Source organism: Bacillus rossius, chromosome 1 (genome assembly GCF_032445375.1).
Source record: "Bacillus rossius redtenbacheri isolate Brsri chromosome 1, Brsri_v3, whole genome shotgun sequence".
Taxonomy (NCBI): Eukaryota; Metazoa; Arthropoda; class Insecta; order Phasmatodea; family Bacillidae; genus Bacillus; species Bacillus rossius.
In genome coordinates, this window is record NC_086330.1 from 122,676,833 (window position 1) to 122,702,584 (window position 25,752).

A 25,752-nucleotide genomic window follows, 5' to 3' on the forward strand; every position below is an offset into this window, starting at 1 on the left:
GAGTAATTTATTGATTTTTCTCGAAAAAAATGACTGAACTCTTCGGTTTGGAAAATCGTCCCAGCAACGTCACTTGCGCGTTTTTGTTTCTCGTCACCACACATGACAGTAAATTAGATCACTTAAAAACTACATTGTCCTTACATGTGTGTTTATTTTTTTTAATAGTTTCCACGTGGGAATTAATTCTTAGTTCCTCGATTTTCGCCCAGTCACAAAAAAAAATTGTCAATATAGATACTACCAAAAATTTTATGCTGACAACAAAGTTATATTTTTTTTGTGTTCACAAAATTACAGCTAAATTTTTCTCTCGCTTATAAATGGTTTCGTTAAGACTACAAAATTATAGTGTTGTCACAACAAAATGTTTGCTAGAGTCCACAATAACCTCAATACGGCTTTCTAGAAGATATTCTAAAACTCGTGAATCGCACAGTTGACACAGCGTTGGCGAGGGTCGGCGAAATGTAACATCTGTCACGCTGACATGGCGGGGAAGATCGTAAGTATTCGTAGCTGTGACGTCTCTCGAGGCAGGGAGAATCTACCCGCGGCACTCGGTTACCTTTGCCGCCAGGAGGCCTGTACCTCGCTGCAGTGCGCCGGCAGAACGAGGCCCGCGCATGTCCTTCACATGCGGAGCTCGCATTACGGCAGAGACCGCTCCTTCCTCCCTCCCCGCTTACCCAGTATCCACCTCGTACGAGAGTCTTCCAGTACTCGCCAGAGATGTTTAACATCTGATCTCGGTGACGAGCGAGTTCACGTGTTCTCATGCTGCAAATACACTTACAATACGAAACTCGGACGCGAAATTTTACATAGAATATTTTAAAATATGGCCGAGCGTGATAAAAAAAACGCAACTATTGTTTCCAATTGCATTTCTGGACGCGAATCACGCGTAGTTTCCGCACACTCCGCTGGAACAGTGTTGCCGTAGCAGCTACGTCGAATATTAGTCAATGGATTAACAGACCGAAATTTTAAACTATATAATGAAACGGCTCCAATAAAAATGAAAAAGGCTTAAAAAAATCACTAAACACCAGCTTGGGATGTAATTTTCTACAAAGAATTTTATTAAAATACTGCCCATCTTGTTAAAATTCATTAAAATAATAGTACTATAAATTTTCCCTTTGGCTATGTTAACTTTAAGATGTTACACATCAAAAACTGCATGAATAGCATAAAAAATACACTAGGCCGTACTTGAACTTTGATGAAGTTTTTTTTGTAAAATTATATTATTTTCATTTATAAGTTGCACTCTACTGTGGAGAATGAAAATAATAATATTCTAAGAATTCTAATAAAACCATTTGTTTGATAATGCATTTTCAAACTTCAGATATGCGTTAAAATAGTCTATTTATTAGGTCTCACACTCCATGTTGATGATTTTGTCATTCTCGTCAATAATTTAATTTAAGGACTATTTCTCAAAATTTAAATCCACACCTCCCTGCATTTGTTGTTCTGCCAAAAACATTTTCACCAGATATTTACCTAGTGTAATATCATGGGATTAAAAAGTCGCGCAAGTTGAAGTCAACACTTGTGAACTGACGTAATTATCGTGATAGTTGATGTCGTCCGCGTAAAAAAATAAGTTATTTCCTCGCGGCGCTTATAGACTAGAGCCTGTTAGTAAATATGTGGTAGCCACAAGGTATAGAAGGCCTGGGAGATATGATTTATGCCTTGATATGCCAAAAATTTGTATAAATAGTTCAAAATTAAAATCATAGCAAAATGATGGAAAAATTCAAGATGACGGTGCCTAATTCCCCTTAACCCCCACAAGCCAAGACCCTACTTTTTCTTCATTATAAAGCAATGCACATTGATTCCAATGGTTTATTTTTTCTCAGATATATTCTACACACAAACACACACCGATATATATTTTATTATTTGAAATTTCTATACAATTTGCCATTCCTCGTAATGTGTGCAACTTTACTTCTATAGTCGCATTTTCGTAAAGTTTGTACATAAATATTTGGAATAAGGTTATTCTCATATGTAGAATGAATATACATTTTTTAATTTTGTTTCGTGATATAAATGCTACACCTGATCAAAATTACGGAAATATTTTGTAACGCCCCTCGTGCCTCAAATTTATATTATTTTAATTTAATAAAAAGGCCTTGGAAACTGCTGGGCAAAATATTAAGAAAATTAAAATTAATTACCAGAGGGGGCACGAGGCGGTGAACAAGACAAAATTTACACTCCCTGCACACTAGTAACTTGGGAGTTCGTGGATCGTTAAAATGAAGAAGGTATTTGATAAATAAATACACTACATCGGTAGCTTGGTCTATAGGTTTCCCTGGTTTATTATTAAGGGATTTTGTTTTAGAATTATTTCGACATGACAATAAACATCTTAGTAAGTAACCAAGTTAAGGGGGTGCCCCAACATTATTTCAAACAATACATATTACATCGTAACAAACAAATGATTACATAAACAAAAATTTAAAACTTGGACCAAAATTTGATTCTCCCAACGATTACATATATATGAGTTTCCTTGATTTAACGTTTTCTTGAGGATTACGTTCTTAAAGCACTGCTCGCTGGTATCTTTTAATGAATTTAGTTCCTTCTATGCAGGTGGAATATATATATAGCTCATATCACCCGGGTCTTCCCAGGATGACGTCGGACCGAGAGGAAAACTCTTCTAAAGGGGGAGGGGGGATCAGCTGAAGGTCCCGAAGATCATGCGGGGAGCAATTTCTCTCCCCGGAAACTTTTACCCTGTCTGAAACACAAGTCAAATTCAAAACGAATTAGACCTGCTTCCAGACAGTCATACACACTCGGCGCGAAAGGCCAACAAACGGGAATTTGGGGAAAAAAAAACAAAAGGCCAGATTACTCACCAAACAGGGTGTAGAAAAAGGGCTTCCGAAGTGTATCGCGCCGACATCAGGATGACGCGCACCGAGAAATCGCGGATGCGCATTAAGAAACCAAAATTTTTAAAGAATAAAAAAAAATATAAAAAAATTTAACTACACATGACTTTTTCTAAAAACTACATCTGCCTGGCTACTGTACAAATGGGATCACATCCCTTAAACAACTGACTACATCTTTTATGCAACCGAAAATCGCCATTCCCGCGAAAAGCCTCTTAGCGCAGAGGACGCCGAGAAGACATGGTCAGCAGCCGAGGTCAGAGTACTGAATGCCCGCTATGGCGGACAAGGCTTCTAATTAAAACGGGCGCTAAAGCCCTAGGGAGGAGGGGGAAGGTTCGGTTCTAAGCCGAAAACTTGCGGAGGTGCCCGAGGCGGGCGTGACAACAACATGACCTGCGCGCTCTCCACCAGCAGTAACCGGAAGCTACAAAGAATCGACTTCTACAGGCCGCGAGAAGAAAGCATAGTGCCTTATGGCACCGCGGCGCTGCTCTCTAGCGGCGTAAATGGGAACTAACTGAGGCGGTGAGCTGACTTGCCACCAGGTGTCACGAGGGTGAGCTCTGCATGCTGGCGACCAGTCCCGCGGTTACTTTTTTGCCGCTAGATGTCGTGGACGTCTCTGTCGGACCCGGGGGAACGTCCTTGAATTAGGCCCTCGTCTTGGCTAAGTTCCCGTCAGGTCACTGCTCCTGGCTTGATTTCTCAGAACTAAAGGGGGGGGGGGGTGGGGTGGAAGGGGGTCAGAAAACGCCACTCCGCTGGGAACACAGGTCCACTGGAGCCCCATTCGTGACGAGTCTTGCTATTCTCAGCAGGCCTCTCAGAAGTAGCAGCTTGCAGCCCAGAAGCTGCTCTATGCAATATTGGTCATGAAGAGAAATAATATTACCAACTCGGGACGTGACCGCAGGCGAGAGAAAATCAACCGGGCTGCCCACGTCCACATTAGACAGCAAAATATCAGATTGGCCCCCTGAGAAAGGGGCTTTGGTCCACTGGCACAAAGTTTAAACACGTGGTGTACACCGGCCTAACAAAAAGTAAATCACCCCCGTAACAACCAGATAAATTAAAAAAATAAGAATTCCCAAAAAAATTTAAAATTATAGAAAAATTAAAAAAAAGGTGACGAAATGCCTAATTTCCGGCACAATTTATTATTTTAAGCAGGATTTACATAAAAAATATCAAAAATGTTTGAGGCAAGCCATTATTTATACCCAGAATAAGTTTATTACCTGTTATATACTTTAATTTAAACTAAATTACCATTAATTTGCAATTTAAAAACTGAGCATTTTTTAGCAATAACCGTATATTTCTCATGATATCTATACGATTTGATTTGTTGTACATTTAGTGTGTAAAATAATTATTTCTTTTTCCATGAAATGAATTTTTGTGGTAAATAATTTTGTAACGAATTAAAATTTGTGTGTACATCTATAGATTTGTTTCGTGCTTTACATGTTCTCAGCCCATTTTCTGCACAAAATTACGAATATATATGATAATTTGTACGTTCAGATCGTGTCATATTAACGTAAACATCAAAAGATGATTATATTCAAGCAATCAATCGCTCAGGTACGTTGCCGATTATCACCCAAGCGCAAAACAGACGTGCTGTCGCATGCTAGTATATATTTGTTGCTAGACTAACGCCAAGTCTATTAGCGTCTCCGAGGACTCAAGTCGCGCGAGGCGTCACAGGTGAATGTCCTGGTTATTGATTCTGTGAGAGTATCGGAGTGGAGTTTTAATGACTATAAGCCGACACGTAGAAGAATGCAACTTCTTAGCTCGAAGAATCCCCGATTTAAATTTTTAGTTCTCGCAAGGACTTCCCTCCACGGTTCTGAGACGGCACCCCGGGCAAGAAGGAGCTAACCAGGACGGTGTTTGGGTCATATTCTGACGATTAAGAGATATATAAATAAATAAATAAATATATATATATGAATTATAGTCAAATAAAGAAACATTTGGATTTGAGTGTAACGTGGTTTTCAGGATACTGTTATTTCTTAAGCTATCCGATAAAATATAGCCAACAGTTATATAAAGATTTTCGTACCGAGTATTCACAAAAACAATACGTTTAGGCCAAACAAATTAAATTATAAGATTTTTAAATTATTTTAAGTAGAATGCAATTTCGTGTTAGGCAACTGGATCAAAAGTATTTACACTCAAACAAACATTTTTTTAAATTTTGGGCACGCTCTTATATATATATATATATATATATATATATATATATATATATATATATTTGGTATAGGAGCCAAGCTGCACTTTACAACATGGTGATACTGTCACAAATAAAATAGTAGCATAGTGGGTTATTATTTTGTCACTCGTTGCCGAGCAAACCGTTTGCATAAAACAGGGGGTGGCCACGTCTGCATAATTGCGTGGTAACTTTGCGAAGCTGTTTCTTTCCCCTTCAGCTCATTGTTTCACCGTATTGGTTAGACGCCCAAAAACATTGGCTTTAATTTAGTGTTTGCATTGTGGAAACAGTTTAAAATGACATTTTTCTTTTATGAAAGTGACTGTTTTTAATGACGTAGATTCTAATTCACACTTACTAACCATCGTCAGGTGTTATCAACCGTCATTTCCGCAATGATTTGGACGGAGCAGTATGGTGATAGCGAGGTTACAAAGTGGCTACAAATACGTCATAGAATGTCGTCCCCTGACAGTTCCTTACTCAATGGCACAAAATTAGTTCTAGAATTTCACACGCTTACTTGCGAAGGCAAGTCGTCGCCATTGAGGTACTCGCTGGCCGTAAGCTTCACGCAGGTGCGGCGAGGGGCCAGGGTTCCAACCCAACACTCCGGCATGTCTCATAATTATGAGCAATGAGCCGGTGGCCAGGTGGTTCGGAGCCCACTATTACCTCGGAGCTCCCGTCGCCTCGAGCCCCTGTGCCTAAGCGCGCGACGTAAAACCCTATCAAATCACAATCAGTATCTTCGCTTTTGAGGCACCTGCACTATCAGAGAAGTTACGGCACCCACACCATCGACTAGCGCAAGACAAGCTTTTTCCAACGGTTGCCGGCTAACGAAGCTTTTAAAGCAAACACGGTATAATTTTACTGCCACGACAAATAAACGTGCGTGTGCCCTAAAATGGTTTGATGGTGTGGAATCCCAAAACCAAATCATTTAAAACTATTTTATAAATACCCGTATTAAAATTTACAAGCCAACGATTAGTACATAAATTGAATCACCTCACATCCATATGCATGACGATTATTAATTGCCAATCGAAATCAATCACAATGAGATTCTGTAATGTTCCTTTTTTTTTTGTATTTTTAGTAAGTCAATAATTTTTCAGACATAATCAGCAAAATCATAAATAATATATAGTCCACTTTCATTTCATCATTATTCACTAATCTACTGCTGTTGACGTTACACAGAGCTTGTCCTTTATAAGTTTTTGATAATGAGAGAATGTTTTTGTTTTGAGATTTAAAATATTTTTTGGTGATTTTGATGAATCCTCTCAAATTTAAACTTGACTGAATTTTATAATTCTAACTGATGAACAGTTCACCAACGGTACACTGACTTTCTAAAGCGTAATTCTTAATTTTAGTATATTACTGCAAATAGTAAATATTTGTATGAACAATTAAAAAAAGGCGTTGGCACAAGCAACTGAACAAAATGTTGTCCCTACCAGTTGTTGAGAAGAGTAGCTAACGGCTTATACATTTTTGATTAAAATTTTCGTTAAAAATTCAGTGAAGGATTTAAAATCTCAACTTGAAAGTTTAGATAATTAGTTTAATGGGATTAAAGAAACGCCAAGTGTCAACACTATGAATTTCTGCCGCTGTGACTATGACTTCCACACAGTTTTTTGGCTGAATATTCTTCCGACCACCTATCTTACAGTGCACAATGAAGATCTCTCAAAGATGCACTAAGTTAATTTATCAAAATTACACATGTAAACAATCGATCTTGAAGAAATAACTGAGTATAAACTGGCAATCGCTCCGACTCAACCGGCCCAAATAACTTCACAAAGTTAACGATCATGCCTTCGGGAAAAAATTAAGCAGGCTAATCAATTATTTTCTCATCAGTCCCTTTGGCGCAGAGGAAAGCGCGTTAGACTTCTAATCCAAAGGTCGTGGGTTCGATCCCCACAAGGGACGCGAATGTTTGGTTTAGCTGAACGTTTTAGCACTGTAAATCGGCTGCATGGAAAGAATTCTTGTCATTAAAACTCTAACATATTTTAAATTTAAATAAAATGCATTGATCGGTTAACTGATTACAATTTTTATAGTCTGGGTTTTATTTGGTTTGCGACTGTGTAAAATGACAAAATTAAAATAGTTTTGTGACAGTATATGTAATAAATATCGACACATGTAACTAATCAAGGTTTATACTCTAGATAAAACAGGTGACGCATAGTAAAGTTAACACTGAATGATCCGAGCATTTCGCGTTATGGAACACGTATGAAGCTCTGCAGGTAGACGCAATGTAAATGCTCAGGCCGGGGAGTGTTTGCAGCAAGGAGTGAAGGAGTGGCTAGGCATGCGCTACTGCGAGGGTTCTGCTGCGCGAAGTCACTGTTTATCCCGGTGATGGTCTGCGCCGATTGGTTGAAGTGTGGTGTCGGCGTTGTGGCTGAAGGTCCACGGGATTGACCGTGTTTAGCGACGGAAATTGTAAACCACGCTTTTTCATTCTCGTCAAGTGTATTCAAGCATAATTACTCATAATTAATTTGTTGATGTGTAACAAATTAGCTCTCGGTATATGGCATTTGGTAGGAGTAATTTATTGAATGGAATGGAATACCATGGAACGGAAATGTGTAATATCGGTGCTGCCATCTGGGGTGGATTACCGTACCAAAGTTCACAAAGCCATAGGGAACATTTCTAGCGGTTTATTGAATTTTAACAAGATGTGCAGTACTTTAATAGAATTCGTTGATGAATATCAGGTCCAAAGCCGGAATTCAGTATTTTTTCAAGACTTTTTCGCTTTTATCACGCCTTTTCATTATATGGTTTTATATTTAGGTCTACAAACGGAATGATTCGATAGTCGACGTTGCATCTCCGGCAGCGAATTCTAGCGGAGGGTGCGAAAACTACCATTGATTCACGTCCAGAAATGTATTTGAAAACACAATTTGAGTATATTTATCACGCTCGGCATTATTTTAAACAATTCTACTTTAAATTTAGTTTCCGAATTTCGTATTATAAGTGTATTTTCAACAAGAGAACACATAAATTTTCTCGTTACCGAGGTTAGATGTTACACATCTCTGGCTAGTACTGAAAGACTATGACACATTTATTTTTTTTGGAGGGGGAGAAGGGGGTAGGACGTGACAAACTACGTCGTAGCATGACTGTCCACCAAACGGGGATCTGTGGTTGCATCCTACGTCTAGCACGTAGCGTGGCGTTTCCATATCAAGAGCAGATGAATCGAAGCGATCTCAAAGATTATAGAAGATTCCCACGCACGTCCTTCGATCCGCGTTTAATCCATCTCCATCAATCATCTTACCCTCGAGGGGGAACTGCCCGGACACTCGCAAGGCCTTCATCGCCAGCTCCACGTCACGCGTGCCAACTGCACAGAAGCCGTAATCCCCAAGAGCGCAAGGTAACTGACCCAGGTCCGCAACATGGTTCCGCGCGGCCCGCCTAAACAATCGTCCAACGAAGATATATCATCAGGCACACTTTTGCGTGTTATCCGTCATTTTCTGCTTATACACGCTGTCCCACAACTCAACGTACAGCTGAGAACAGTCGATAGGGCAGTAAATTACGGTTATGAATATAAAAAAAATTAAAAATTGTAGTTTTCGAATTATGGGCATTCTTTTAATTTTTTTAAAAATCTCCACTTTGCACCAAATTTCCAGCTACTGTGATTCAAAATTTTTGCTACACAATCATAAATAACCCCACCATTGACAAAAAAAATCAAGATAAAATCAAATATGTTATAGGTACTTATAGGAGAAAAACAATTAGTTGAAAGACATGCTGAAAAAAAATATTTAATCGATTAAATTTGAGTAGTCATACTATAAAAAAATACTTTGCTAACTAAGTAATTTATTTGGAAGAAAAAGTAACGGCTGGTTAAAGCAAGTATCTTGCTGAGTTAACATAGTAATTTTTTTTACAGTCAAAACTACCCGATTAAAAACTGTTACCGTTTAAGTCGTGCAAAATTTTTATTTTCCCCAGAAATATAGTTTGTTTGATTTTATTTTGAATTGTTATCAATGACAATCGTAGTAGTAGGGTTATTTATAACTGCGTAACAACAGTTTTCAGTCACAGGACCTAATAATTTGGTGTAGGGTAGAGATATAAAAATTTTAAAAAAATACCCACAACTCGAAAACTACGACACAATCGATTTTTTAAAATCAAAATCGTAATTTACTGGTCTATCAACTGTTCTCGGCTGGACGTTGAGCTATGGGAAATTTTGTATGTAGAATAAGTTCTCAAAATAATACTCAAAAATACTATTTATATGCTAATTCTTTATAGATTTTTTAATTTTTTGTAAATAATATTTTTTACTTACTAAAAATTGTATCTATTGGCCACTGAGCAAAACTTAATTAAATAAAAAATATATATAAACATGTTATATAATTTGTGTGTGGCTGGCCGTCGGATTAGTTTCAAATATGTTACCCAGCCCTCGGAAAGAGTGAAGTTAGTCGTCACTGACCTGGGTGGTCCTCGATATTGCCCGGGTGTGAACTTGCAGCTGTACAAACAAGTCACAGCACTTATAACTGTCAACTGAAGCAGTCGAAATACAAATTACCATTTCAGAAATTAGTCGTGTAAGCTGGCTGTTTGATAGCCAGCTTACATGACAGGTGTACCGCTCGTGCAACGTGGGTCTCGGCATCACCCGAAGTGATTCGGAGCACGCTGTAATGTCGGAGATCACGTGATCTTGTGTCTCTGTCGGCAACCGCGCGGCGTTATTCATCTTCTTGCGCTGTCTTGTAAGGTGATGGCCAACTTCAATCTTATTACGTGCCAAGTACGTATTATTTTTTGAAAATTATTTAAGGGTCTGACACATATGAATTAATACGAGGGATGTTTTTTTTTAGTAGGTACAGTTTTGAAATTCGGCCGCTGCAGCGCTGCGGTCAGCATGTGTACCTGCATCTGTTGGCAAGCCACAGACGCCATTATGGAAACATGCAACCGTGTTTACGTTTGTGAAATACGCGCTGTGATTCGTTTTATTATTGCTAACAAAGGCGTGAAAGCGTCTGAAATTCGTCGTCAAATCAGCGAAGTGTACGGAGAAAAAAGAGACCCATGGAATGGGTTAGAGATTTTAAAGATGGCCACTTGAATGTTCATGAAGGGTGACTTTCTGTCATTACTGAATATTTGGTGCGGAAAGTGGACAAAAATGTAAAAGAGAACATACGTTTTACGATTTCGTTGTTATTTGCTGAGACTCCACGAATCTCAATGGTTGTTAAATCAGGCAGCAGACTTCTATGAGAGTGTGATTGAAAACCGGGTTGTACGATACGATAGATGCCTTAGGCTAATATTGGCGGAAATCATGTAGGAAACTAGATTAATGTAAAAATAAAATTGTTAAGAAAAGTCTACTTTTCTATTATTTCAAAACGGCACTTACTTAAAAATCACGCCTCGTATAATACGTCTTACAAAATGTTTTAAATATCTTAGTATTCTGTAGAATAACCACTAAATACATTACGTGACATGTGGTGAAGAAAAAAAATATCTATGAAACATAGTGTACGGGATTTAAAAAAAATAAACATAAGACTTACCTTGTAACCAGGGGGTGGCCACGACTGCATGATTACATGGTATAAACAAGTGAGCCCTTTTTTATCCAGATAATGGTCTGCGCCATGTTAGTTAGACGTTTCCGTAACAGAGTGGTAAAGTACACGATACAGAAGAACGATCAAAACCAGGTGGAGAGGTAACTTTTTTAACCCCTAAAATTCTAGATAAATCAATTAAATATTATTTGTTTGGTTGATTTATATAGTTACTTCTAATGAATATCGTCGCTTAGCTAACAATACCGCCTAATTAACATTTCAGTAACTTAACAGGAGAGTAAACAAATTGCTTATTTTCAAGTACTTATAGTTTTTTTTAACACATCTTGAATACTTATTTTAACTGCCAAACAAGGGCGCTGGAACCAGTTTCTAGCCTCACGCAGGGCACCGTTTATTAAAAAGGCTGCCGATCTGTTCCCTTACTGGGATTCGGTTTGGACACGTCCTGGAATACGGCCCGCGAGTTAGGTTACGGTTGAGTCCCAACAAGGCAGTGCTTATTCGCTACGTTACCCGCACGTCTTGGAATACCGTCCTTAGTTACTCAAGCAAAGAAACCCTTGCGATCTGTCGTGCTCGTTTGCGGCGAAGTTCGCCTTCGACTTTGGTTACCTCCGCCCCTCCCCCAGGCCCCTTCCGCGCCATTTCTCTTCAGAACACGGCGAGATGCGGGCCTTTGATTGGCGCTTGCTTTGTTTTCACGGCAACGTGGCGGGCGGCGGAAGAATCAGCGAAGTAGCAACTCTGCCGTCGACGCGAACTTTACCCTCCCCCCATCCCCAATCGCAACTCCGAGCGGAACTGCCAACGAACTCGCACACCCGCTGTTGGGAAGATGTTCGTTTCCAGAGCCGAGATTCACGTCAATACCGCCAGCGCATTTGCCGTCAATCAGGGTAGGCAATCCACACTCTTAAACATCTTCACTTTAAATCTACGAAAAGCGGTGGTTAAAAAACATCCAGGGAGCCTCGTAAATTTATCATTATCTTCGAAAATTTACAAAATTCACTTTCTTTGAAAATGAATCCACAAGAAAAAATCTTGATATATAGAAAACCATTAAAAAAATGACTCATGCAAAAAAAGAAACACTTATTTTTTCAACATGTCCGTTTACCCTTTTAATACCGAAAAACAGTTGATATACAGCGTCATTTATACGTAGATACAGTTATCTGAAACCACGAAGAACTCTTCGTTTATTTGAGGCGAATTCTTGGTTGAAGGGCCAGTAAATTTACTGTAATTTCTAACAGTGCAGTATTTGTATGATTTTACATATTTACTGGAACTTTTAAACTTGTAAGAGAATATCATACTCAAAACAGTGTATTTGAGCTGCAAAAACTAGTACGTGTAGAAGTAAAAATCAGTTTTATTTAATTGCTCATAATTATTTCATCGGCATGAACATAATAAAAATATATATATAATTTTTGAAACAAGAAATTTATTCATGTATCGTTGTATATATCCACTGATGAGATTTCTCTTACATTTAAGCATCGGTGGCACATTTATGTTCATTTTGTCGTAACAGTAATTCTAAATATTTAATATAACGGGGCAATGTATTACTTAAGCTTACACAAAAGTTATTTGTATTTTAAAAATTATTGTTGAATAATTTATGTAATTTGTTTTGCTATTGCTTAGTTAGGCTTAATGGTATACACTGTAAAAATATTGTACGTAGACATACGGGACAAATATTAATGATATAACATAAATGATCAAATCAGCGGCAGTGCAAAAGAAAGCCGAACTTAAAAATTGTCTGTTTACTGTGCATTTTACTCGACTATCGCAACAGAGAAGTAGTTACAAATAAATCTATGTGAGTGGGAAACACACACCATTGACAACGTTTGTCGCTACACACTGAAGGTGAGGTTGTAGTTGCAACTATTAAAAGCGCTAAGGAGACAACTCTTAAATGATCTGAGTCCAGTTAACAGAGAGGTATATTCGTTTATACAGTGTCACAGAAAAGGCTGGCGACGGTGGTTATTAAATGGTTCACGTGACCTTGGGCAGCTTCGCTTGTATCCAGTTGCTCGCCGACAACCAATGACAAGCCACCCACGCAGCTGTTCGCAGAGGCGGGCGGGGTGGCTGGCTGAACCCGCGGTCTCCCTAGAGCTCCACCAGCTCTCAGACGGCTTGTAGACACGCCAGGAGTCAACAACCGCACATTCGTTGCGCAATGGAAAACACCCTGTAACGTGTGCCATAACAGATGAGGCCAGCAACTCACGAATATGATTTGTTGTCTCACCACATTAATTTCATGCACACCCCTCGATTATCGAATTGTGTAACCCGCCCTTCATTGGCATGACGTAAGTTACATCCATAAACGTTGTCTTTGCTCCGGCTAGACTCAGGGTAGAATCACAAGAGAGTGGTTGCGCGATCAGACATAAATAAAACAACAATTGAATTTAAAAAAAATCTTTTAGCACATCCTGCAGGCGTAGGTAGATTTTCAAAGTTCACATTTCTTCTGGAAATGTTTTGAAAACTTCTTTAAACTTCTAGAACATTTTCAAAACGTTCTCTAGTAATACAAAATGATCAATTAAACATTTTCTCATTTTCCATACAGCAAAAATATTATGATGTTTTTAATCAGTGCATCCAGCATTGAATAGTTCATAACGAATTTCATATTATGCCTCCTAAGGTAGTTATGCAATTTGATTTTACCTTCAAACACTGTCTTTCATCCCGTGCACTAATAACGTAGTGGGGTAATTTTTTCTTTGAGCCAAGTTTTAAGATAATATTACGATGGTTTAAAACCAAATTCAATGAAATTTGATAATAAGGAAGTTCTGATTTATTTAATTCCAACCATTGTTTTTATGGTAATAATTAGTTTCATCAAAAATTTTCTTAGCCAAAGTGTTAGAAAAATTCATGATTTTTTATTTTATTTTCAAAGTTTGTTATTTCCGCCCTCTGTAGTAATGGTTGATTACATAAAAATATATTTTAACAAAAGTTTTAGACATTATTTATAAAGTTAAAAAGAAAAGAATGATTTTCGATAGTGTACATGGTACGGAAGTTTAATTTATTTTCTTATTCCAACCACACGGTTTTTCAACCACTTGCAATAATGGTACTTAAATTATCAAAACATTGTTTCAGACAAATGTTTTAGATAAAATTATACTATTTGTTAACAATTAGATCTGATTTTAAGGTGTGCCAACTAAGGAAGTTATGAATTTCTTTTTTTTCTATTTCAAACCCCTCTTTTTCCACCCTTTGCAGAAATGGATTTTTGTATCAATAATTATTTCAGATCTAACTTTTAGATAAAAAATATAAGATTAAAAAATAATTCGAACGGATTCGATGGTGTGTCTACGAAGGGAGATGTGAATTTTTTTGACTTTCAATCATTTTCCCCCCCACCATTTGTAGTAATAGTTGGTCGCATAAAAATTATTCCAGACAAAAGTTATAGATAATAATTTAGGGTTGTACAAAAACTAAAAAGGATTTAATAGTGCTCATGGTATGGAAATGATTAATTTTTAAATATTTTACCCCTGAGTTTTTCAACACCAAGAGCAAAGGTTCATCTAACAAAAAAATCAGATAAAAGTTTTAAGTAAAAAAAATAAGATTCTAACGATTTGAATGGATTAGATGGTGTGCCTAGGAAAAGAGTTTTGATTTTTTTTTGTCTTCCAACCCTTGTTTTTTCCAACCCTTGTTTTTTCCACCCCTTTCAGATACGGTTGATCGTATAAAAAAATATTTAGACACAAGATTTTGGTATTACTCCTACAAATTATATTACATCCAAACGGATGTGATATTCGACATAATATGGGAGCTATAGCGATTTTTATGTTTTTCAAAAAGCCTTCCCCATTTCTACCCCTTTGGTCGGATATTTCCCATTAACAAACTAGACTGATAGTTTCCATTAATAAATTTAATGTGATTTGTGAAAAATTACGGCAGTTGTGTCCATAAAATCTATGGTTTTGGGGTTTATGGGCCATGAAACGAAAAACTATATACCTAAACATTTTCCGGAAGTCTCACAATGGTAGCGGCTACAATAGGTAGAATTTCTTCGAAATTGACCGGCCGATGCAGTTTCCTGCGGTCGGCGTCCACGCTCCAGGCCCCAGACCCTTCGAAGGGCGGACATGTCGGCATGCCTTCACGGCGGTACACTCCCCACATTGTCCCTCGAGGAGGCTAGTTCAGCGCCACGAACCAGCACCCGTCCCCGCAGCCAGGTTTCATGTTCGTGGACAGTGTGTTATTGCGATCGATTTGAATTTTTATATTTGTGACATTTATACATTGTGACTTGAATTTATTGAATGAGAATTATTATTTGTTTGGTATTTGCGATAACAGTTTTATATTTAATATACGACTGGCCTTGAATCGCAGTTTCCCCATTGGCCAGAAGGGAAGAAAGAAACGGGTCAGTCACCCTGGCGGGCACCGTTAGCTCCGGCGTGGCTGGCTCTACAGTCCTCGCGATATGTCCAGCATGGCGTCCCTTCCCGCCGCTGCTCCTTTTGAAGTCTTCAGCTCGGCAAGCTGTAGCACTTAGTTTTTATCACTAAATATTTAATGAAATCTTACGATAAATTCATTGTAATCTTCTATGTCTATAAAACCAAATAAAATAAATTAAATGGGCGTATTACAATTGTTCGATGCTCGGGTGTACTCCAAGTAATTGTATATTACTTCTTGAACCTTAGGGGTATTAGTCTATGGAGTTGGTGCCTGTTGTTAAATTGAAGTCACTGTGACTAGCCATTGTTTAGCAAAACAAATCTTAGTTTGAAATGAACTTGCTAGGAAGAGTTGTACAAATGCCACCATGAAGTTGTTAAACAACAACGGAAGGAATTAGCTTCATGAAAAATGTTTATATTATTCAGATGGGAAAGTGACGTTAGGGTCGTTCTCGAATTTGACTTCAATCATAAAGACGGCAAAGACTGCACACATCCACACGTTCTACTTCCATGGTTTGTACTGCAATTCTCAACTAATGACCGTTCTGTATTTTGATTTGATCCCAAATATTTGTTCAATACTTTATCCTGATGAGTACAGTCAACAAACTTACTCATGTTTAAGTATGTTTCCAGTAAACTAAAAAAAATGTTTCTGTCACGTGTTAGAAGACATGTAGCAACTGTAGGCTGTTCAAAACACGTGACGTTGGTCCATTATATGCTTTATTAAATAAAAAATATAGTCTGCTATTTGGAAATAATGCTTAAGATTTTAAACTAACCTTAAGAATCATAGGTGTTGCTAGAGTTTTGATAGTGTGTGTTCGTGTTTCTATCAGCTAGCTGTTAGCCCCTTGATTTATTAAATTAAAAAATCTGTTTTCAAACGTTTTGATTAGTCAATGGTTTACGTTTTTGTAGTCATCACGGTAGATGTTGGCCCACGAAAATTCTGTATTGTACAGAGTCGCCCAATGATCTACTTCTGTATTGACTATACGGTATTTGTAAACTGCATGGGAGATCCGTGTTGCCTGTCAGACATAGTGGGTGGTCTGTGCCTAGCCGAAACACCCCGTGGTCACAGCTGATTTTTATTTATTTTTGATTTTCGGAATTTTTCCATGATGAACAGTGCAAAGCTGCCACGGCGTATGTCCAAAAAAAAACGGCATTAAATTAATATTTTATTTTATTGTAAGAATAAATTATAGGTTTTAGTTGTGTTATTTTATTTGGTTCGGTTTCGGAGGGCGTGTTGCGTGGGAGAGCGAGTGGCGAGGGGATGACGTCACGCAAGTGCTGGTGTCGAGGAGAGACAGCTGTGCCCGGTGCGAGGCGCGGGCGATGGCTTCACGGGCAAGCCGTCCACTGCATCGAGATGGCACCGACTACGCAGCACAAGTCAACGAGAGGATTAGAAACTTCCTAGAGCTGCAACATCCGAGGCGCCTATGACTTCGATATGCCCCTGCAGAGTGCGTGAACTTAACTTTGCCCTGTCTACGAACTGTGGTGTCATTTTTTATAGCTTGCTGCGACGGTTGATCCAAGTAACCTTTACGGTTTTAATAAGAACTTTTCTCGTTATATACAAGAAACTGTTAAATCACTAATAAATGTACAAGTCGTATGTAATATCTTTAACAACACATAAATTATGTTTGCTTTAATTGGGAGTTTAATTTACTTTTTAGCACTGCCCCACTTAAGGTCTTTTGTTGTGAATGTTGTTCGTTCATGAATTTTTCTGCATTTTGATTCTCTGATAGTTTATTTATTTGACGCGGCACTTGGATCGTGGGTGGTGCTTGGGTCGGCGTTTATTTCAGCGGGAAATAAAATAATTAAACATTTTTATAGTTTTTGCCATTTTGTAACGATCGTCCACAGAGTGTGGGGAAGTCACTGTTCGTGCTCTGGAAGGGCAAGGACAGTTGCAGTGTCCAGAATATCTGTTTAGTATCATTTGTTGGGTTCATCTGCTTGTCACTGTGTTGTTGAAGGTCTTTTTTTGTCTTTATTTGCTGCTCTTGTAAACTGTCTCGTCGTTGTCAGCTCACCATGTCCGTCTGCGCTGCAATTTGTTTCTGACTTATTCATTTTACGAAATTTTCTGTGCTACTCATGTTCTTTAACTATTGATACCAGCTGCTTTGGGCTTGTTTTCTGTGTGATTGAATATCCTCTTGTTTTTGGTCCGTTATGGAGTTTTCTTATGACATATAGTGTAACAAGCAATCAATTATGTCCAAGATAAACATCTTAAGTAGGTACGATAGTATCGTTCTGGCGGTGCGACAAGGAGTCTCCGCCCGTAACGAGCGGCAGCTAATGCGAAGTGAACAGGCGAACAGGTGGCAATGTCCGTAGATTTCGAGGAACAGCCCCAGTTGAAACAACAAGCAGCGGGGCTGGCGCAGGCCGGAGTAATGACGGTTCGGCCAATTGTGCTAATGGAGCGGGGCGGCTCCGCTGATAAGACCTCGCCCCTGTCTGCTCGGGTGAAGGGGGGTGTTGTCGTGACGACTGTGGAGGGGAGTGAGTGGGGAGGTGGGAGGGACAGTCGTCGCAGGAGTCGGGTCGCGGCGGCGAGGAATGTCTGGTGCCGCGGCTGAGGGCGACTCCAGCAGGCGGAGGCTGCCCCAGCCTCGTCGGGCCGGCCCCGCGCCGTCGCCCCTGCTCGCCGTGCTGGCCGCGGCCTCCTCCAAGTACTTCAACATGGTAGGAGCTCAAGAGCCTGCGCACCACGTCATTGTACTCTGTTGAATACCACTCAGGGACTCGTGCAGTTAGTCCACTGGACGTTTACCTCCTGCCTAAGGCATATCATTTATTATAATCTTGAATTTAAATTTGGTTGACTTTATAGCCTACTTATAGTTATGCTAACCGGGCTACCTGATAAACCACCATTCCTTTGAATGGCCAGTTATCCAGCAGCCGATCGTACACAAAACACTTATTATAGAAACACCCTGGCTTAAATTTATTTGGGGTTTCAGATTTTTGCTGGTTTTATTTTTTATTAGTTTTTGTTTTTATTGTTTTTTATTTTCATTAAGATTTTTATGCTAATGTTTTGTTTTGGTTTCTGCTTTTTACCAAGTTTGGTAAGTGTGTCTCTGTTTTCCGACTGTAATGTTTTGGTTCATATTATAATACTCTAAATTGATAGATATACATGACATGTTTTCTGTGCCTACCCCGACCTCGGTAATAATGCACCTAGATGGGGCTTCTCTACTGGATTATAATGGCAGCGTAAATACATGATAGAATAATATATAAAATGCACTATAGGATATAAACATATATCTTTCTGGGGAAGGCTGCCTGTATTTTGTATCTTGTCTTAAATTTTATTTTTATCCCTACGAACTCTCTGCTTGTCTATGCTTGGTTTTGCTTAAAACCTACTGGTTCTCTGTTTGTTTTTATGCTTGCTTGTTATTTTTGTTTTTAATTTATTATTGTTTGTGTTTTCCTATTCTTTCTGTTCCCTGTTGCCTTGACGGGGGTTCCTGACTGGGCATGGCGCTCGAGGGTGAAGCTCACCCCCGGCACTGGCCCCGCTATTCCCTCCATGTCGTCCTTGTTCAGAGTCGTGTAGAGGTGAGATTATTTCAGCTTCCTAGGGTCCTTGTTTTTGTGGATCCAGCAGGGTTGGTGTGTCCTGGGATTTGTTGGTAGGATTTTTTCCTTATTTCTTCAATCTTTTGGTAGATTGTTGGCATTTTTTTTGTTTTTTCGTGTATTTCTTGATTGCTCGTTCCTCTTGCATTTTGTAGTATTATTCGTAGAATCTTATTTTATTTCACTTGTAGTGTTTTAGTGTTCTTTTTTGCTGCTCTTCCCCAGACTTCTGGTCCATAGAACATTGCAGATATGATTATGGCTGTATAAAGTAGCAATTTTGTTTTTAGCTTGATGTTGGGTGATTTCCTGTGGCTGCTTGTGCCGTTTTAATTATATGTACTTTCCATGTAAGCTTTGGGTCAAAATATACTCCTAGATATTTGATTTCTTTTACTATAGGTACTGTTCTCCCATACATATTTATTGTTGAGTTATCATTTTGTCTTTTTTGTGTGCATTCTAGTATTGAACTTTATGATGGGTTTATTTTTCCCAGTATTTTTCGAATATTTTATATGATGTTATACGAGTTTTGTTGCAAATTTTTTGTTTCTACTTCTAAAAAAAAACACCGTCATTTCATTTGAGGGTGTATGGGGGTTATATCCACCTGCCAGTAACTATATTTATACATGCTTTCCCTAAATCCCTCGAACTTATTTTGAAGTGAAACTCCCTCACAGCCGGTAGGATACACAATAAAATGTTCTGTGCTTTTATAAAATATTCATTTGTAAACCAAGTGCCAAAAATATTTTGTAATAATGCAATAAATATATTGTATTTTTGTACAACACATGGCTATGGTTCTTTTTGCAATATCTAAAACTATATAATACATTTTTCCAAGATAATACTGAGTATTTCGTACTAAAATTGGGATATAATTTTATATTTTACTTGCTGTTTCATTCAACCATACTTTTTTAAATCATGGAAATATAATCGAATATTCCGAAATTTGACTTTATTTTGTTTCATTGTGCTTATTAATGTACGCAGTTAATACTGTAAAGCTATTCAGGGAACGTTTTACAAATAATTTTAACTATTTTAACTTCTGGGAAAAAAACAAAGTATTAATGCACTAGTAAGAATCCGTACCCAGTATTACTGCAAAAAATACTTTGCAGTAAAACAGTTGTTTTCATGCAAATGTACAACGAAACAATAATCTGTAATTTTACATAAATATTACTGTTCAATTTACAAAATATTACAGCCTGGTTTCCATAAATTAGCCCGATTAATCCGAGCGAACGTATTGTTACGAACACAGTCAGGACCGCGACGGAGCTGGCTGGCAGCCCTGCCCGGCCACTGACTTCATGCGCCGTCCATTGAAGTAAGGCATGCTACACGTGCCTGGCCGGATTACAAGGGCCCTCACTACCACTCTTTCCTCTTCCGCTCCCCTCTCACCCCCCGCCTCAGGCCATTGTCAATAACTCTTTTAGCGTCCTGGGAATTCTTAAAGTTTCCCGAGGCCACCGCGCAGAGTGACATGAATAAACACCGTTTTTCTGTATTTTTCGGGCGTCGGGTCGGCCCGGGATGACTCGTCACAGCTGCTCTCGTCGGTTCGAGAAGGGCGCCATAGGTATTTAAGCAGCGACGCCGGCCTCCGCGGGAGTTGGAATGTTTGGAGAGTTCCGTGAGTGAAGGGAAGTGCGACATCGGTGAAGAGGGTGAGAGATCCCCTCGAGAGTGGCGCGACGCGGAACGACGAGATCGAGAGAGTGCGACTCAGTGGCGCGAGACTGTGAGGGTGGACAGGCGTGAGGCCAGGGGTGAACCACTGTTGAGTCTAGCTCCAGTGAGGAATCGACAGACAATGAGTGACGTGAATAATCATTTTTAAATGCGATTGATTGGTGATCGGAGATTTTTTCGAACAATTATTTATTAGTAATGTAAATATTAGTAATTAATAAAACTGCAATAAAACTTAATTGAGCTATACCTTAAGGTTCCAGTTCTCCCCACATAGTCGTAAGATTATGATAAGGAACGCGTCCGGTTTCTTCTGCAGTGTCCTTGTGTAGTTTCTGCGGTGCGTCATCATCTCAGATGACCCCGTAGTCCGTGAGAAGTGAGCCCAACACACCGTGCGCGTTGCAAGTGAAAATTCGCACTTCAATAATCCATTTGAACGATAAACTACTCGCGCAATGGCGGTAGGCCCTGGAGCAGGTTCCCAATCACAATCGTAACTTACACTGCGGAGAAAAAAACTGCAAAGAGTTTTACAGTGATCTGACTCTCTACTTTATTCGATAGTCCATATCCCCCTTTCACAGTTATCATATGCCTTGCTCCTGATCGTTTCAATTTTCGTTACGCTCTGGACGAATCATTCCCCGATTTACACTGTAATTTTTTTTTCGAAATTACAGATATTTGTAAATTTACAAATATGAAAACCACTGTATCACTACAAATATTGTTCACAGTAATACTGTTGTCCCAATAGTTCGAATAGTTAAAGTTATTTGTAAACCGTTCCGTGAATAGCTTTCCAGTATTAACTGCGCACATAACAAGCATAATAAAACAAAACAAAGTCCAATCATTGAATAATCGATGATTTTTACCATGGTTTAGAAACGATATTATTGAATTAAACATCAATTAAAAAATAAAATTATGCGCCAATTGCTGACACATATTTTGTGGTTAGCATTGAACATATTTTGAACACTCCCTTCTGTCCTTTTCATTGTATTGTCTGAAATTTTATTGTCAATGGATGATGCGAAAAGGTGAACACAGGAACGTCCGTGCAATGTTAATGTATTTTTCTTAATAACCAAGACACAACTTTAAATATTAGTTTAAGTATAGTTATTACAGAACTAAAACTTTAAATGGAAACGTTTGTAGAAAGTCTTGCTCTTTGTACAACAGCAAAAAAAATTTGTAAATTTAATTAGAGTCCAAATTTAGCATACTAAATAATTAAAAATAATATTGACTGCCTGTCTCACGTAACTTGCTTCAGATTTGACAGTTCCCTAAAGAATAAACAATGGTCCGCGTATCCTACTGCCGCTGTTCTGTCAACAGTGCTTGTAACCAACTTGATGTCCGTAAACAAACACCATAAGATGCTTTACAAGTGACACTTGAGAAATGGGTACCACCGGTACTACTTTTGAGAACTTTCAATCCTGAGAAAAGTTACATGAAATAAAGCAGTTGATATTGCTAGCACTCGCGGCTAAGTGTGCGAGTGTTGCTCTGCAAGTTTCAGTTGGAAAATTTCGAGAAATGTCGAATGTGAGACGAGCTTCGTGCCCTTGACTACAAAAATAACCACAGACGGTTCTGCGGTGTTTTTCAGCACACGCATCTGGTCTCGAAATCATTTTCGCGACAATTACGTACATCTAGCAATACGTAGAGACAGTGATTTTTCCACGAAAATATTTCCAGATCAGCTGTGTGTTAAAACTTTGTAGCATCGTCTGTGTTTCATGGTTGGCTGAGTTTATTTCAGGTGCATGTCAACTGTCAGCACACTAACCATAGCCATCCAGCGCGGGAGCAAGCGCGTCCTGACTGGCCCGGCGAGACAGGGAAATGGCTTCTCTTGCGGACGGCCGCCAGTTACAAGGAAATAATCGCAAGCGCATGCATACCTTATTTCTAGAGAACAGAAAAATTCGCGGATTCATTTCGCGATTGGCTATAATCCAAACCAGTTTGCCTTCACACTGCTTCCGTGATTGGACCATAGTTAACCTGAGGGACTCTGAGCCGATGTGGAGGAACCTCAACCAGAGGCCCGTGGCAAATTATTTTGATGGGGCCCTTTTAAATAAATTCGTCATGTTGTTCTTAGTTTAATTTTAATAAACCACTAAAGTAGTTACCCAACACTAATACTTAAAAATTTAATTTTCAAGAGCATGGGTTTATACATTTACATTGAAATAACAATTTAATTTCAATAACATTTATTAAGAATAATCTTTTCTCCGAGATTTCTGTTCCGCAAAAGTATCTATGACATAAAAGTTTAACGATCGGGCCACAGAATTTTCAATAGACAGAATAGCCAAGTTACATAACCTATCTTGTCTCATAGAGTTTCTTAAAAAGGTTTTTATTAATTTTAGTTTTGAAAATGATATTTCAGCACTAGCTGTAGTCACAGGAACTGTAAGAAATAACATTAAAGCAGTGAATACTTCAGGAAAGCTGCAGGGCATAAAATGATTCTTAATTATTAATAAATCAGCAAGGTCTCTAATACACTAAGACTTTTCTATTTCGTCTCTGAAAGTGGACCGAAAACTGAGAATTTCCCTGGAAAATGATTCAGATATGTCTTTTTTATATATATCAACAAATTCTAGAGTTTTTTTTAATAAATCAGTGTCATTTAAAATTTGCAAATTCGAAGGCTGCAAAACACTGAAATTGGAAACAATTTCATTCATCGGAAGAAACCGCGATTTCAGTTGTTCAATAATGGTGTCTAATACTCGATAAAATATGTTCACTCTGAACAAACGTTCCGGATCTTGGAGAAGCTCATCTTCGCAAAGTTTGTCTAAATGGCGTTTTACCTTCCTCTGACGAGTTTTAGAAAATTCAGGGGTGATGGACCATTTTTCTGCTACAATATTTGCTTCCATTTTCAAATTTACAAATTCATGTCGATATCTTTCCAATTATTCTAGACAAATTTTCAAACATTTTAAGGCATTTGAAAGATCAGTTGCTTTAGACTGAAATGCTTTAGAAGCTGCATTGGTAGTTTGTAGTATTTTGCAATGGAAAACCAATAACATAATAAAATTGTAGTTTTCGATCTTCTTTTTGAGTGAAACAACTTCATTTCTTTCATCTGATTTGCAATTTAATAGAATTGTTTTCGTTAGTGCTTTTTGGACTTCAACAAACCGAACTTTTAAAGCAAAAACAGCATCATAACGTCCAGCCCATCTAGTAGGGTTTAATATTTTTAATGTTATTGAAGTTGAAGACTCCCTTTCTTCATTAGATATTAAACTTGATAAAATATTCCATCTTTTGATACTATGCCCAAAAAGAATTATAAATTTGTTGAACTGTATCAAAAAAATTCTGCATATCAGTAACCTCTCTTACTGCATCATTGAGTACCTACTAGATTTAAGTTATGAGCAGCACAGTGAACGTATACGGCATTTGGCTCGACATCTTTTATGAGTTTTTGAACTCCACCATAAGTCCCTTTCATTGTGTTAGCACCATCATATCCTTGTCCTCAACACTTATTTAGAGGAATATTTTTGTCATTTATGGATTTAATAATTTGCTTGGACACTGCTAAGGCAGTTTGATCCTTAACTTCATGGAATCCTAAAAATGTCTCCTTAATGACAAGTGCCTTTGGGATTCCATTATCGTCTTCCTCGATCATACAATAACATATGATCAATTTTTGATATATCCTGAGTTGTATCGAATATGATAGAGTATAATGGTGCGGCGTTTATTTAGTATATGAGTGCATTTTCTACTTTTAGAACCAGGACTGAAATTAGCTCATTTTGTATTTCTGGACTTAAGTATTTTATTTGGCCCTATGGTTTATTTAACAATTCTTCTAAAATCGGGTCGTATTTTCTTAATAATTCAACAATACTAAAAAAGTTTCCTCGGGAGCTTGGATCATTGCTATCTGCATTTTCTCTATGGCCACGAAATGCTAAATTACACGTTGAAAGTGTCAGAGTAACATGAAGGAGTCTAGAAAGTACTTGGCGCCAAAATGATTTTTCTTTTTTGATCATCGACTCTTGCTCTTCATCAAGTGTTCCGTGTAGCCGCCACTGTTGATACGTAAGACAAGAATCCAGATGAATTTTCGATGTCTCGTGTCTTTCTATGGCGTCTACAATATATTTCCAGTCGTCATAGCCTTCCATCCAAACATTTTGTATTTTTTTAGATGCACGATTTGCGAATAACCAACACGGTTCACAATACGCCTTCTGAAGTATTATAGAATAGGATAGCCATGTACGTTTCACGCCAGACTTGGAAACAATATAGTAATGTTTTTCTAGAAAAGATCTATTGTCACTATCTTTTAAGAAAGGGCCCTTAGGTTTACTATGCCCGTTTTCAATCACGAATCTTTTCACTTGATCGGTTAGTTCTTTAAACTTACCCTTATCAGTAACATATGGCGAAGATACAATATTGTTCACACTAAAATATGATTCACTTTGATTTTTGATAGTACCTTGTTGTGGTTGTTCTGGATCTGGATAGAAACTGGTGTCGGGTGCTGCATCTGGTAATTCTGGTATACTTTTAGTAAGGTCCAATTCTTCACTTTTGGGGCACTGTTCACTGGCGTTTTTTAATAATAAAGTCATCATTCTTTAAGTACTGACTAATTTTAGGTAACTTTTTCTTTTTTTCTTCAGTCTCCCTCTTTCTCTTTCGTTATTCACTCCCACTTAAATATTTTCTAGAACTAGACATTTTATTAACTAACTTTCACAATTAACTTTACTTTTCCACCATTTGCAGGTTTAATAAAACAACAAATCCAAAAAATCAAAGATACAAATGATCAATTGTCAAGACAGTCATACAAAGAATGTCAATGCTCACCCGCGCTGCCAACGTACCGCGACAAAAAATGTAGAAACCAATGGATGCGTTCTAAAATTGATCAACACATTTTTGTTTAGGATGTGTAGAAATTCTTAATGATTAATTTGTATATATATTATGGTCTTTAA

General features: G+C 38.1%; 1 protein-coding gene and 1 non-coding gene across 2 annotated transcripts in view; both read left to right on the forward strand.

Moving 5' to 3' along the window:
• The window catches only part of LOC134529447 (transient receptor potential cation channel subfamily A member 1), a 221,589-nt gene that overhangs the window by 70,781 nt on the left and 125,056 nt on the right, over positions 1-25,752 (forward strand). The window lies entirely within an intron of this gene.
• Trnar-ucu (transfer RNA arginine (anticodon UCU)) lies at positions 7,071-7,143 on the forward strand. Its single transcript has one exon. It is a non-coding gene; the product is annotated as a tRNA-Arg (tRNA).